Below are 12,147 nucleotides of genomic sequence, written 5' to 3'. Positions count from 1 at the left end.
CTAGTTTGAGTTGGAGTTAGAGTTCGAAGGTGGCCGTAGTCACCAGATCGCGACTGAACACCAATCTGCGGCCTAGATCGTACTCGATCGGCCTCTAAACATTGGTATGCGAGTGGTTGTGATCTGACGATCCAAATTGTACCTGATTAAACATTAGTCATTACCCATGATCCTATGCTCCAGATTGCACCCGCTGGAGTATTAGCCGTTGGACACATCTGAGCGCAATCTTACGTTCCGGATCGTAGATGTTCGGGATCACCATCCGATCACACTGATCTGAATCAATGACTCATATCAAATCTAGAAAAATTTAAGCACCCTAACCACTCCTCACGATGGTGCTTCGTACGAAGTGGAAAGTGCGTCAAAAAGCACCCTACAAACCACCGCCCGGGATACCTATGACAAAACTTGCTTGTGCAACAAAGCAAGAGAGAGAATTGAGAGAGGCTTTATTAACCCCTGCAACTTTTTTTACTTTCGAATGTGGAACTATGCCGCTCTTCTCATAACCACTTTTCACCTCTTTAAAAACAAGAGGGATGCTAAACTTGTGAAAACCGGCTAACAATCTATGTCACATAGATGTGATGAGGAGAACACAAACCCAGCTCATTACGGTTGGGCCTAGATTGATTGGATAATCAGGCTCATTTTTCTGGTTGTTATGCCTTCTTAGGGTTCATTCTACTAAGAAAAGCGAATGCATTGATTTTTATAGGCCTTAATCTCACGGATGAGATGTCTTATTTGGGAAAACGTGAGAAAAATTGAGGTTTTTTACAGGGAAAAGAATTAGGGGAGGAGAGTGAGAGGATACCGAAGAGGCTGATTAAGGGACAAACTATTGTAATCATCTTCTTTTGTTACTTACAATGCAATGCATTTCTCACTGACTATCCAGAGGACAGTCCTTGTGTCGAACCTCATAAATCATGAGTTTTCTCTCTATACGTGTCATTTTCTTACCCTTTTGCATGACATCGGGTTGCATAATGCATTTGATCCTTCGCTTTTCGTGTGTGCTGTATGGATCTATTGAATTGATCAAAATGGTGGAGCTCTGAGTGTGCTATGTAGATCTCGTCGAATGTGGGGTACAAGCTTGCGGGAGTAATTCAAATTAGCTGAAAAGGACCAAACATGAAATTTTGAGCTTGAAATGAAAAAAACATTCAGCTTGTTGTAGCAAAGAGTGAAGAAATTGTTGGTTTAGTAATGGTTGCATTGCAGGGAAAATCAAAGAAACCCAAAAAGATGGGAGACAAAGATTGTGAGGCGAAATGAAAGTAGTTGGGATCCAACAAGAAAATATTTGGATTTGGATTCACTTCGACCTACAAACTCCACTAATATTTGAATCTATTAGTGGAGTGCCCATAAACTGGCAGCTTGGATTTTTTTTTTTTCATGATAAATTCATGTCAAGTGATGAGAGAGGGCGGGAGAAGGAGAGAGTTTTGACGTTTGTAGAACACGAGATTTGAGAGGGCAGGATTGAGGTGAGGGTGAAAAGTGGCTAAAAATCAGGAGATTGTTGGGTATATAGTATAACTCTAATTATGTCCTAATATAAGCCCAATAAGATAATGGATCGGTGTAGTGGGCCTACATGGGCTAGAGTCCATTAATCAGTCAATAACCCTAGTGTATCTATATGTATAGTGGTTGGAGGCAACAAGCTAGGTATTCCAAACTAAAAACCTAGGGTGTAATGCTTCAAGCAATCCTTGCTTGACTCTAACATCAAATGGGTGGTGCCAGCCCGCAGCCCGATGTGTTATGTGTCTTGTACTCTAATTCAAGGTGTTAAACAGGTCGTGCCAACCCGTAGCCCGCAGTCCGATTCACTACGGTGGTGGGCTGTGCTAGGCATGGCGCAATGACCTGGCGGGTTGGGCAAGAGTTTTAGGCACAGCACAGCGGCAAGACAAAGCATGGTTAAATGCTAATCTATACAATTAAATTTTACATAATTTATGTTGGAGATTCCACGCAAAAGCAAGATCCCACATCGGAAAGAATGAAAGGATAACGAATGGGTTATAAGGGAATGGGCACCCTCCCTCTAATGTCTAGCTTTTAGAGATGAGTTCTACCCAGTTGAATTCCCTATAATTTAACTATTTATCAAAAGATTTTATTTTTAAAAAAAATGCAGGCCGGGCCGGGCACGACACAACTCAAGTGGGCCGGCCCACCCCATTTGACACCTTACCGTGCGTGGCCTTGCTGTATGCATGGTTTAAAATTTCGATCGAAATCTGAAATTTCGGATACCGGTGGGGACCGAAACCGAAAATTTCCAAACTTCAATTTTTCGCCATTTACCAAATTTTGGTCCGAAATTTCAGTTTAATGGCATTATTTATTAAAAAAAATAATGTGTTACAAAATTTCGGAATTTTGGTCCAAAATTTCGGAATTTCGATCTGAAATTTTGAAATTTGGGTCCAGAATTTGGAACCAAATTACCAAATTTCGATTTTTGGTGGGGTCCGAAACGGTTACTGAACCAAAATTTTAAACCTTGGTTGTATGTTACTTTTGTCTCCACTGGGTGAGAGAGAGAGAGAGAGAGATTCCGTCTTATAAAAGCCTTTTTGCTTTCTTTTACTTTTGCTATTCGAATTGCGTGTAAGTTACTGAGGTAGGTAGAATCGGTTCTATCCTCATATATATATATATATGAGGAAAATGATTGTACGCTCGAGTGTACCAAGCTTATGGTACGCTCGAGTGCCCAATCACATGTGGGCCCACTTTGTTAGGATGATCCAAAACATTCATTTGAAAGGCCCTTACATAGATGGGTTGTGTACCAAAAATCAGCTCCATAGGATCATCCTAAACCCATCCATTTGTGGAGGTCAAAATGGACAGACTGTTTGTCCACAAATCTGCCCATTTTTTCCCTCCACTTTTGAAGGGGTTAGGATGATTCAATAGAACTGATTTTTGGTACACACCCTATCTATGATAGGGCCTTGCAAATGAATGCTTTGGATCACCACAAAAATTGTGGGACCCATGTGATTGGGCACTTGAGCGTACCATAAGCTTGGTACGCTCGAGCGTACAATCCTTTTCCTCTATATATAAGTAAAGCGGAATCCTCTAAGCCGTGGTGCTGAACGTGGCAGCCCCTCCTTTATCCCAAAATTTTAAAAAGTTTAAATTTCAAAAGACAATACACGCAACTTCAGTGTATACGTGATCGTTTGAGCTGGCATCCTACTTTTATCACCATTTTCCCGTAAAAAAAGAAAGAAAGAAGTAAATACAATTTACAAACGAATGCGGTTTTCCCGATATCCACTCCCCATAACTCCCACGAACTTTGGTTTGCCACTAAAATGCAGTTATTTTCCATTGTAAGAATTCGATCTTTGATCTTTGATTCTAAGCATTTAATTCTACCGATTGATCATTGCCCATTCTCATTTAATTAATTAATTCTTACTGCCATGCGCCAAAACCCATTTCCCCTTTCCAGTAACGCCCATTGCCGTTTCCCCTTTCTATTTCCGTTTCCACTTACTCAATTAATTCGCATAGATTACTTTGAAATCAGCTATTTTCCATTTACAGATTTAATGCGTATTTAATATTTTCCAAACAACATTATAAATATATGTCATCAGACATCTGATTCCCTTCCCAAACACCTCTCTTTCTCGCATCGCATCTCTAAGGTAGACCATTTTCTCTATTTATTTCTTAATTTATACATTTTATCCCACTATTACACCAATATTTCTTTCTCTACTTTTAAGGGTTTTTTTTAATAGAAAAATTCCTACACTGTTCCATTTCAAATTATCAAACACAGGATTTGACAGAGGCGTCTACATGTAGTTTTCTTCTCCTATCACAGTTGGAATTTGCTTATTTGCAGAGCAGATTAAGTTATTATTTGCAAGAGAAAGTCACTCTTATAGGTGGTAGAAAAGGCTATAAGGTAGGCAGGCATGCATGTGAAATCAAGACTATTGATCTTGTATAACATTATGAGACAGCCCAAATGATTTTCATCCCATTCCAATCGGACGTCCCATATTTACAATAATGGACTAAAAAATCCAACGGTTTAGCTTTCCTAACGGACGATGGATCATCCGATCAAGGGTGTATAAACAATATTTAGAGATCTTTATGGCTCCATTTTAATAAATTCATTCAGAGTAGTGTTAATTTCTCAAATTCTTAGGCTTTAAAGTTGTTTTTTCTTATTTTGAGAAAGTTGCTTGGTGTTGACTACTTTTTTCTAAGATTTCAGGCCTTTTTTAGGTATGTTTTTGTATGTTACATTTCTATAAAACACCTCCCAGAAATATGCACACCCATGAGTTTAGGTGATTCATGGCATCCATGTATAGTATGGACAGCATGTCTTAGAAGGAATGATAACATTTATGTGAGGACCATTCAATTGATTATACTTATGGTTTGTGAGCTAACTAAACCAGTGGGTATGTTTCTTGCTATTGTTCACCATGTCTTAGAAGGACTGATAAAATTTATGCTTTTCCCTGTGTATTGTTTTAACTCCGCTGCATATAAAATTATATTAATCGTTCTCTTCAGAATCTTTTTTCTTCATTCTTTTATTTTTGAAATGGGCTTATGTGTATTCTTTTTTAGAAAATTAAGGTATATTTGCAAATGTTAATCTCTTTCTCATTCTACTTAAAATCCAGGTTTTTTTTTTTTTTTTTCATTTCGCCTAAACCCGGTTGATTGCATTTATTTTTAGCACAAAAATCAGTTTTAGACCCAAAAACTGATTGTAATTACAGTTTAATTGGAATAGCTACACTTCTCACAACAGATTGCTGGCATAGTTTTAATTTATAATTACCATAAATCAATTTGTAAATCATAAATTGGAATTAGTGTGCCATCTTATTACTTTTTTGGCACCCCTACCATTGTTTCACCTGTATCAAACCAATCTGTATCATTTCTGATAAGTTTTTTGTTTTCCTGTTCATAGTGCTTAATTGAATATGAGATTATACATATTTTTTTCGATCATGTCACAGGTTCTTTCTTGCATGTTGTAAAATGAGGTCAGTCATCTCATTATCAAAACATGGTCGTGCTTATCAGATCAGTCCACTAACTATATATGCAAAAGATTTTTATGGGTTTCCAATAAAAATCTTAATTATGTTTTCATTAATATTTTTCATAATTTAGTAAATTGTAATTCAATACCGTATTGCACACTTTATTTATTTTTATTTTTTTTCTCGCATTTTTGTTTCTTTTCTTTTTTAAATAAGTTATAAAGCATTATTTTTTTGTCCGCTCCGTGCGTTCTGCAACTAGTTATAGTAATGAGAGAAAGCAAGTAGCGGGTCCCATCGTTAATATTTTAGGGCTGAGAAATTTAAGGCGACTACTCGTCAGGGAGAAAAGGTCAAATTAATTTTTGGGATGATATATTCGTGCCCTTTTCTTCTCCGGGCCAGCCCCATGTACTGAATTTATGAGTTATGAGTTATGAGTCTTATGAGTTATGACCAAGGTTTAAAATTTCGGTTTCGGTAACCGTTTCGGACCCCACCAAAAACCGAAATTTGGTTCCATATTCCGGACCCAAATTTCAAAATTTAGGACCGAAATTCTGAAATTTGGTAAATGCCGAAAAATTGAATTTCGGAAATTTTCTGTTTCGGTCCCCACCGGTATCCGAAATTTCGGATTTCGGTCGAAATTTTAAACCATGGTTATGACTACCCTTTTACACTACAAGCAGGTGGCCTGGGAAGAAAAAGGGGCGAATATATCATTTCCCTAATTTTTTGGCTTTACCATCCTCTCTCTCCAGTCATTGTCTCGGATCCATGTTAATACTTCCCAAGGAAAAATTATTAGGTGGAAAAAGTTCAAGTAACGCCTTTTATTCAATAATCCAAAATATTTATCTTGGAAGCCTTGCAATAGCTGGCCATGCATCAAAATGCACAATTTCTTTAAATTTGGTATTCCAAGAAAACAAATGCTATCCTAGCAATCACTCTTTAAGTAATAGTTTTTTCCTAACAATCACCCTTTGGCTCCACATGAAAACAGGTGCTGAACCAACACCTTGGAACTGCTCTTGAAACTCTTCCAACATCATATTCGAGTATGGAAGAGTTTCAAGAGCAGTTGCAGAAAGTAAGAAGTTCAACTTTTAAAAACACATGAAAACAAGTCTTGAACCACCACCTTGCACGAATAAGAACATGTTGTAATTTGCTTCTTTCTTTGATGATTTCAATGTAAATCCTTCGTGGATCTTGGAGGGGAGACACCTTCCTTGCAATCTCAAGGAGTGTTGATGGAGAAGAAAGAAGCTTGAAATTCAAGCTCAAGATCTTCTTCCCTTGAATGAAATTTTTAAAGAAATCCCACTTGTGCAAGAGGTTTCCCTCCAAAATGAAATTTTGGATCTATAATTCCTTCCAATTCAAAATTCGAAATCAAGATCTCTAATTACAATTCCTCAAAGTTCTAAATGAAAATAAAATAAAATGAGAGGGAATGGATTTTATATCCCATTACATGCATTTATCAAATCCCTAAACTACCTTTACTTAATGGAAAAATGCCTAAATTGGACATGAAAAGGTAAAAATGGTTAAACTACCCCTACCTTGCTAATGCAAAAGAAACAAAGATCAAAATTCCTACATAAAATTTGAGTAGTTATGGATTTCAATATTTGTTCCATAACTACATAGAAGAGTTTCAAGAGTAGTGAAGGCCGATGTAAACTTAGCTTGAGGGGATACTCCTGCATCTCTCTCTGAATCTCTTTCAAATGGGTATACCCTTTACTTTTAATTAGGGAATCTGGCATTGTTAATGAGCATTTCGGGTTAATACACAGTGTTGGGGCAAAAATCATACACACTATTCGTACAAGAGAAGAGTCCTTAGATCGAAGGTTTCGAATGCATTTTCAGTTAGTAAAAGTGTAACTCGATTCCGAGTAATGGACGAACTTATATTCAAATGATTGTCCGTTGAAATGCCTTGTGAACAAGGGCTTAATAATTCTTCTAGTGTAAAGAGAATAAATTCACTGAAGAACAAGACCAAAGAATACCTTCTTAGAAGCAATGTTCATTGATGCCTTCACAATATGTGGTCAAATTACGAAAACTAAAGATAAGGAAAAGAAGGCTTAGTTACAAAACTACTCAAAATTTGAATTTGAGGTTGTAAAAACACGGTAATAAGTTCATATTGTGGGGGAGAATTTGTGAACGCTAAGCCGGAATCACTCACTTCTTTCGTAGGAACCAAATTGAAACTAATGCAAGATTGGTTTTGAGGATTGAATTTTGACAAAATTAGTTAAAAAGCTGTAACTGTTGTTATTTTATCAGCTTTTATAATCAAACTTCATACTCCAAAGCATGCCAGCATATTAAAAGAATGAAATTTGTTTCCTTATGAAAATGGAAATCATGTCTTTGTAACATCAAGTTACAATATTTCCAAAAGCTCTTAAAGCAGTTCCAATGCGCAGATTCACTCAGTAGATGTTTAAAGTTGGTTGTTATCTGGTTTCTATGACTGTTCTACCTCTAGTTTCTCGCACACCTAGAAATGGCCATAGGGAGGGATGTGTTGCTTTCTGCAAAAGAATCAATTATACAATGTATGGCTGTTGTCACTTTTTGCTTGTTGTCAGTCATGCTTCCTAACTTAAATTTATGCACAGTTCATTTTCAGAGCTGTAATAATGTACGCTTCCAATGATGAGGCCCTCCCATTTCTAAGGTCAAACATGTTCTCCTTGTAGGCGGCCAAAACCACCGCCAATAACTCCCTCCAATCTACCACCGACAAACACACGGAAATACCCAAGATCTTGCACTAACAATGTGAAGAAAATATATGCCAACAAGCCACAACCACAAAGGAAGCAAATCACAAACAACCATGAGAAGACAAGAATATACGTGGTTCACTACAATGGGCTACTTCACGGACAAGGCAACACACAATCCACTATTTAGAACCAAAATAGTACGATATTACCTCCATCGGTAAAATCCACCAATAAAATCCTTCTCTCCAACCTTCTATGTAACCCCAAAGTAACCATCAAAGCTCTACACTAAGTATGATGAAAACCCTCCAATACAATGCTTCTCCTGCAATGAAGAAAACTCTACGGAGAATATGAGCAATTGAAGAAGAAGAATACACCTGGATAAACAAGAAGAGGAGGAAAAAACCTTGCTTCAAAACAAAAAGCCTTCCAAGAGCCCAAGAAAAAACCCCTCGTTTTGCCCTAAACTTTCTCCTCAACCTTGAGTAGAAGAACCTTCCTTTTGCTTCACCACAAAAGCTCTCCTAGAGCCTCTTCTCTTGCCTTTCCCTAACTTTCTCTTCAAGAAGAACCTTGCTTTTGCTCTACCACAAAAGCCCTCATAGGGCCCCCAAGAAAAAACCCTCTTGCCTTGCCCTAGCCTTTTCTCCTCTCCTCTCTACATTTTCCCTTCTTGTTCAAACCCTCTCTTTCATATACAAACCATATAGAGAGAGAGAAAATACACCCCACATAAAAGAGGCAAGTGGGACCCACTCTAAGAATGAAATAGAACCGGTGATTTTGTATCACCAACTCAACACTCCTTAAGTAGGGCCGGATTTTTGGGTGCTGTTTGGTAAGTTCTAAGTTTCTTTCCCATGTGAAAGAAAGCTTGTAAAGCTGATATGGTTTTGTCAGAGGGAGAAATGAAATTGAGTAGGAGAGTGCAATCAAAGATGGACACTAAAATTTGATAATGCTAAGTACGATTAGAGGTGGAAGATGAAGAGGGACAGATAAGTTAAAAAGTAAATCACATCATGAACGGGGATGCAAGCACCTACCATAAGCAAAAGCCGTAGAAGTCTTTGCTCAATTCATTATTCAATAATCTTATCATTAATCATTGACATACATTTTTAATCTTAACACTCGTAGCAGTCTCCTGAAGATGGCATAGACAATCTCTCTACGCGTCCTGAAATGAATCGCACCCCTACTTTATGGAAACTTCCCAACCACAACTCTCGCTAAAATAAAAAACTAAAATAGAAACATAGCTAACACTTAAAAAGTAAAAACATAACAATAAACTATCTTATAACAAATTTTTGAGTCTAATTAAATAGAAATCTTTAAAATAAAATCTCTTGCCCACTATTTTTAAAAGTTCGACAAAAGAAGAACAAAGTTCATGCATATGGAATTCTTGAAAGTAGCCTTACAATTTAATTTATCTTTCATATTTTATAAAATTTTATTGATGATTATGTACAGGGGCGGAGCCAGGAATTTGCAACCGGGGGGGGGGGCAGACTAATTTACACTGGCCTGCACTGGTCATTGGGGAGCCATGACTACTAAACTAGCTAGGTATGCATGTAGGGTCATGCACCATAAAAGAGATTTTTCAAGTCCTTGGGAGGGGCCATGGCCCCCCTCATGCTATATGTGCCTCATATAACAATTTTTGTTTGCACTTATCAATAAAATTTAAGGTGCCCCACTGGGTTACTAGAAAAATTCCCGGTTAAAAAAAGACCTTTGTTTGCTTCCTCTGGGGCAAGTTCCTCGCTTCGTCCCTGTGGCAAGAAGTGGTGTCGGGCATGTAAAAGGCAAACCTTAGCATATGCATATAGGACATCACAACAAAGGCATGTGACACATGACATACAAGATCATCTCAACCTTGGTCATCATTCTCCGGTGCTAAAACACCAGAGTTGAAAGCATCCCAAAACAATTCAGGCAACGGGATGCACCCTTCTAAATATTGAACCACTTGCCACATGGTGGGCCTTTCTCCAGGTATTGGATGTGAGCAAACCAATCCAAGCTTCAACGCCAACTCCATTTCCTCCTCCACATAATCCTCTCCTAATTTCGGATCACTTGCCTCTAAGATTGCCGTTCTCCTCCAGCACTGTGTCACCCAATCTACAAGAATAGGCTCTTCCTCTGATTCCTTCAAATTCATGGGTTTCCTCCCACTTGCAATCTCAAGCATCAAAGCCCCAAAAGAAAACACATCAGAGCTCGTAGTTACCTTTTTAATTCTAGTCAGCTCTGGTGCCATGTAACCTAGAGTTCCCACCACATGGGCACTTTCAGAATCAGTCTCACAATCACTAAACCATGCAAACCCTAAGTCTCCTAGTCTTCCTTCCATTTCATTGTCTAGAAAAATATTACTAGCTTTGATGTCTCTATGAACGACTACCTTTTCCCACCCTTCATGCAAGTAGAGAAGCCCTGAAGCTACTCCTTTGACAATTCCAAATCTTTGATCCCAATCCAGTTTCAATCTTTCATCAAACAAAAACCTATTAAGGCTTCCATTTGGCATGAAATCATAAACCAAGAAAAGCTCTCCTTTCCTACGGCAATAGCCGAGTAGTTGCACCAAGTTCCGGTGCTGCAGCTCGGCGAGGCTCACAATTTCTGCTATGAATTCGTTCATTCCTTGCCTTGATTCATGAGACACTCTCTTGACTGCAATTTCAATCTTAGAAATGGGTAGTACTCCTTTGTATACCCTACCAAATCTTCCAATCCCAAGCAACTCTTTTTCATTGAATCCATTTGTGGCTATGAAAAGATCATTATATGAAAATCTTCGTGGCGCATATTCTTGCTCCAAATCTTCAACTATTTCTGCAAATCTAATCTTCCTTCTCACTATCAGAATGATGCCAAAAATGATCGAAAATGTGAAAATTAGAGCAATTAAGGGCAACCCAATAATTAAAACCTTTGATTTCTTTTTGGGTTTTATCCGAGGAAGCTTTGGAAGGTGCAAAAGATCAAGGTCTTGAGTTTTCCCATTAATCTTAAAGGTCCATCCAAGGATGTAATGTGAACTTGAAATTGAATCTGTTGAGAAAGAGAAACCCACAAACATTTCATCTAAGATCACGGATGAAAGATCGACGGCCACAGATAAGAGAGGACGATTGGGTTTAGGCAATTTGATAGGAGATAATGTTACATTAAGCTGTTGCATTACACCATCATATTCTATCCAAACCTGCTTTGGTTCTTCGCTTATAAGACTTATCTTCTTTCTAACCCAACCACCATTTTTGTCACTATAATAAGCTGCAGTACTAGAGTTGACAAATCTGAGGCTGTTGAAATCAATTCCAACACGATTTTTATCAAATTCAGTGCTCTGTATGGTATCAAATTCAACAGCAAAGAGATGATTTAATGAATTGCTTTTAGTAGTAATCGAATTGGACACAACAAAGGCTATCCCTTGGCTACTTAGAAAGGGGTCTTGGTTTGTGATTGCAAAGACAAAAGAAGTAGAGAAAGAGAGAAGCTTACTATTTGAAGAGTTCTTGAAGGGAATAGGAAGAGAGTAGAAGGCATCACCTTTGGCTTGGCTTGTACTGTTATTGAGACTCAAAAGGCCATTGGGTGTGATGTAAACTACACCATGGAGGCGCAGGTTAGCACCAAGGAATCCATTGAAGGTGAAATCTCCGATATCAGAAGATGAAAGTTTCATGAGGAGAAACAATATCAAAATCTTGATAAACATGGCTGTAATGAAATCTAACTTTGTTGGGCTTCCCTTTACATTAGATTTTAACTGGTTTTTTTTTTTTTTATAATGAAAACGATTGCGTTTTTCATTGGATTTGTGCCGACAAGGAGACAAATAAACTGGTGCAAATGGAGCCATAAGAGGTGATGTTACGTCGTACTCTTTGATTTGTTCTCTGGGACCCACATGCAGGGGGATGGAGAGAGAACCTTATGTCAATTGTCTTGTCATTTAATGCCCAAAATTGAATGATACCACAATTCACGTTACAAGTGGGGCGTATTATCCTACAGGGGGGGTGTGAAAAGTCATCTCCTCCAGAACTACTATAGGTTTGGTAAAATTTTGAATTAAATGCCAAGTCAACCATACTTGTCACCTGCTGCAGCACACGACAAAGGAGAAAATTATGTAATGCGTGTAAAAGTAGAGAATTTATCGATTTCGGGTACTTAAGACTAGCATGATACACAGGTGCTTCTTCAGAAGCGCGTGGGGGAAAGACCCCAACATGATAAGAGTCCTCCTATGTTGCCTTTCCTCATATTTGAGA

The 12,147-nt window shown here is 38.0% G+C and overlaps 1 pseudogene; it reads right to left on the bottom strand.

Moving 5' to 3' along the window:
• Positions 1 to 9,725: 9,725 nt before the first annotated feature.
• LOC143850045 (L-type lectin-domain containing receptor kinase SIT2 pseudogene) lies at positions 9,726 to 11,588 on the bottom strand (annotated as a pseudogene).
• Positions 11,589 to 12,147: the final 559 nt, after the last annotated feature.

This window comes from Tasmannia lanceolata, unplaced genomic scaffold, assembly GCF_043159265.1.
Source record: "Tasmannia lanceolata isolate RefF3 unplaced genomic scaffold, GAP_Taslan_0.1 ptg000018l, whole genome shotgun sequence".
Taxonomy (NCBI): domain Eukaryota; kingdom Viridiplantae; phylum Streptophyta; class Magnoliopsida; order Canellales; family Winteraceae; genus Tasmannia; species Tasmannia lanceolata.
Note: the sequence above shows the minus strand (reverse complement) of the source record. Positions and strands in the feature narration are given on the sequence as shown.